Genomic DNA, 4461 nt, shown 5'->3' on the forward strand with positions numbered 1-4461 from the left:
ACAAGTACACCGTTTGTCATCGCTTGGAGAAGCGTGTCAGATTCGACTTAGGACAAATACACGGAATGCAGTCATTCATAGAAGCAAAACAAGTACAAATATATTCCATTGTACGATCAGGATCAAGTAGCACGATCAGCTGACCGGAGTGCGGCGGCAGGACTATCTGGTATGCTTCATTAGCGGATGTTACCTTTTGTGCTTGAGACACTGGACACTTTGAGCGGAACCCTACAACAGTCGCGGTCACGATTGCGTGCGGACAGCGTTTCAAGGATCTTATGCATCGCTAGAATAGAAACAGTCTGGGCTGTGTATATAGACACTGTATGACGCGAATGTCCTTGTCTTTGCTTCGGCAAGACATATACTAAAATTGGAACGATACAGAGAAGATTAGCATGGCCCCTGCGCAAGGATGACACGCAAAATCGTGAAGCGTTCCACATTTTTTTTTTGCTGAACGATATTGCAATATAAGCACGATGCAGGATGCATTTCACCAAAACTGGAGGAGGGAAACAACAATCTACTCTTTCACGAAAGCCACTGTGTGTTGATATTTTGACATCACATCCGCATTTGTTTTAATGTTGGAGTTTGTTTATGGATAAACAACAACCACAAAAATTTGATCTAGCAATCCTTAATATCTTATTAACGTCCTTTATTGGCTGATCCTTTGAAGATCGATGTTAATTTCAAGTATGCCAAATACGTGATATTTGAAATGTCTTTGGAAAGGTTCCTGAAAGCAGCGGGGTTAATGAAACCTACAAGTTCAATCAGCACTTGAATAAACAGTTAAACAACTTGATCTTATTTCAGTACGATGAGTGCTGCAAAAATGTGGAAATAAAATCTCGCTGAATATTTACTTAAGAAAATGTTTTTATTTTTGAAAGGGTTTGTTTTCGTTTCCTATTTGCTCTTTCGAGTTAGCTCCCATAAAGTTATTTGTTTCTTATCAATTTCAAACCATTTACATCAAAACGATGTGACAATCATATTAAAAGTTTGGAAAAAGTCGTTTTCAACTATATTGTTTGCTAATTCAAATGTACTTTTGGAACACACTTGTATGCTTTCTTTGTTTGTTCTTTCCATTATTTCTGTTACACGGATCATATGACAAGTAATAATTGTGTTTTATTCGTTTACATTTCTTTGACATTTTGATTAAACTCGAACATGTTTTCATCCAAATATCGCACCAAGAACATTCACTGCAACTCCCGCTACTTTACCCCAGTCAATTTTCCTGCCTTCCTGGCTTTGAAGTAATAATTGTGTTTTATTCGTTTACATTTCTTTGACATTTTGCTAAAACTCGAACATGTTTTCATCCAAATATCGCACCAAGAACGTTCACTGCAACTCCCGCTACTTTACCCCAGTCAATTTTCCTGCCTTCCTGGCTTTGAACAAACACATGCATTTGTTGTTCGAATAACTCAGATCCATTGTCCGATCCGTCGTTTGCTGCACTTCCATCTTCTTCCGGTTTAGGATAGGCATGGGCAATGGTGACTGCAGCGATCAGGGCCAACAGGACGAAAGCTAGTGCGAATTTCATGTTGATAGATAGTTTGTGTTATTGGTTGCTGGCCAAGAACTTGTACTTTAATGCTGTAGACCAAACGATCAGTTCTTATATACTACGGAATGCATCCCTGAGACAGGAAATTCTGAATTTTTAGTTATTTGCTCAGCTTGATCCATGAGACCGCGATTGTTTGTGGATCAAATGCATGAAATACCCGTTAAGTTCCACCTGGTACAGCTTGTAGTTATTGCATATACAACAAAATCATCAAAATCTTACGCAAATCATGACAGATCAAAATTTATTGCAATAATGTTCTCAAATCTCGAATAAGAACTATCATAAGGAAACCCTTGGGTAGTATTACACCTAATGGACTGGACTGCCGGGCCAGACGAACCGTAAACCGTAAATCGTAAACAAAATTTTAACGTCAAATCGATGTGCTTGTGTCAAAACATTTGTGCCTCAGCGGACCCCGTGAAACGTAAAACGTAAAAGGTAAGACGTAAAACCGAGCGTTTGTTTACAAACAGAGGATACTGTAAGTTCTTATTTGTGATGTTTTTTTTAATTTTAACTATAAACTATTCAGAAATCAACTTACCTCTTCGATTTCTATTTTGTCGGGCCAAAAACACGAATGTAAACACGTTTGACGTTAGGTTTTGAAAGTTCACACTATACCACCATTGCACAGCATAACCGTTGCAAAGTGAATATTTGGTTTTGGTTGCGATGGACCTGGTTCACCAGGCTGTACCCAAGCCTTTTTGAGTTTAGGATTCTCATAATAACTCCCCTTTACATCACCAGTGACGATTCGGTACAAGAACCCCTTTCTTTTCAGCCACGCAAGCCTCTTTTTCAATTCTTTAGAACCCATAAGACATTTTTCTAATCATTCCCATGGCACTCAAGCGATGGAAAACTGTCGTGGTGTCAACTTCCAACATTTCTGCAAGTTCTTTTTGCATCTGACATGCATTCCGATCGAGCAATGCTACCAATTCTTCATCGTTAACCTTTTTTGACTGTTCAAGACCAAAAGTTGCAAGCCAAGATCCCCACTTTTAACCGTGCAAACCACATCCGATTCGTTTTGGTAGTAACACCAAGTTCACCTGAACCCTCATTAACATTTTATGACTTTTGGTTGCAGTCTTCTTCATATTGAAGTCATGAAAAAGTACTCCCCGCAAAAACACTCTATCAGGAACAAAACTTGAGATGTTCAAATGCTTAAAACAGGTGTTGTTTACACTTTAACAAAAAAACCTATACTGTGTTAGATGCGTAATGACAGTAGCTATCAAACACATATTTAATTAAAAACATATTTGTTATATTTAGTGAGTAACGTCATCTATTGTAAAACGGCAAGAATTAAGTTGTAGACCTAATATATACACAGAATGTAGTTCGCTTAGATAGATTGTTCAGAATTCCTCACAATGGCGCACTCAATTTTACGTCGATAGGAAAGACCTTGCTATAGACCTTGGCTAGTTTCAAACTTTGACGAAAAACTCGACATTCATTTAAAAAACTTTCCCGGTGCCTAATCAAGAGAGTCTATCACTCGAGAACTTTATGTTTGTAGACTCTTAAACTAACATTACACTGGTTTGATAAATATCAGATAAATGATTTCAAAAACATTTCAAGTAAGTTAGGAGACGATGAGCAGACATGGTTAGGTATGTTCCCCAAACTGTACTTAGAATACATGATACAAAACATCTGCAAACGTTACAGAATGTCTTCCTTTATCCGAATGACATTTACAAATTATTCGAATTATTCTTACTTATCTGTATAACATTTGCATTATTTAACATTTATTCAAATTTGATCCAGAAAGCCATAATATTTGATTGACGTGTTCAATCTTTATTTTTTTAATATTTTATTGATAGATCAATCGATGACCAATGTTAATTTAATTCTCCTGCCCTCGTGGTCTACAACAAATTCATGCATTTGTTGTTCGAGTATATCAGATCCATTGTCCGATCCGTCGTTTGCTGCACTTCCATCGTCTTCCGGTTGAGGATAGGCGTGGGCAATGGTGACTGCAGCGATAAGGGCCAACAGGACGAAAGCTAGTGCGAATTTCATGTTGATAAATAGTTTGTGTTATTGGTTACTGGCCAAGAACTTGTACTTTAATGCTGTAGACCGAACGATCAGTTCTTATATACTGCGGAGCGCATCGCTGAAATAGGAAACTCTGAAATTTTAGTTATTTGCTCAGCTTGATGCATGAGACCACGATTATTTGGCATCAAATACATGAGATGTCCTTGAAAACGGTAGGTATACCTTGTAGATATTGCAACTATAACAAAAACTCTTAGCAGATCGAATATGATGTCAATGGAAAGTCTTCCGAAAGGTTCTAGGAACTAGCAGGGTTATTGAAACATACAAGTTCAATCAGCACTTGAATAAACAAATTTGATTCAATAATAACAGATTTTATTTTAGTATGATGAGTGCTGCAAATATGTGGACATAATATCGCGTTGAATATAAGAACGTTTTTTATTTTTGAAAGTGTTTGTATTCGTTTCCTATTTGCGCTTTCAGAAAAACTCCCATAGGGTTAGCTGTTTCTTATCAATTTCAAAACAATAAAATTAAAATAATGTGGATATCAAAATACTTGGGAAGTTTGGAAAAAGTCGTTTTCAACTATGTTGTTATCCAATTCAAATGTGCTTTTGGAACACACTTGTACGCTTTCTTTGTTTGTCCTTTCCATTATTTCTTTTACACAGGCCTTATGACTAGTAACTAATGTGTTTTATTTCGATTCCATTTCCTTAACGTTTCTCTTGAGCTAGGACATGTCTTCAACCCCATATCGCACCAATAACATCAACTGCAATTCCTGCTACTTTACCCCAGTT

General features: G+C 37.1%; 1 non-coding gene across 1 annotated transcript; it reads left to right on the forward strand.

Moving 5' to 3' along the window:
- The first annotated feature begins 346 nt into the window (after positions 1 to 346).
- LOC128276317 (U6 spliceosomal RNA) lies at positions 347 to 453 on the forward strand. Its single transcript, XR_008269362.1, has one exon. It is a non-coding gene; the product is annotated as a U6 spliceosomal RNA (small nuclear RNA).
- The last annotated feature ends 4008 nt before the right edge of the window (positions 454 to 4461 follow it).

The sequence above is a fragment of the Anopheles cruzii genome, unplaced genomic scaffold (assembly GCF_943734635.1).
Source record: "Anopheles cruzii unplaced genomic scaffold, idAnoCruzAS_RS32_06 scaffold00926_ctg1, whole genome shotgun sequence".
Classification (NCBI taxonomy): domain Eukaryota; kingdom Metazoa; phylum Arthropoda; class Insecta; order Diptera; family Culicidae; genus Anopheles; species Anopheles cruzii.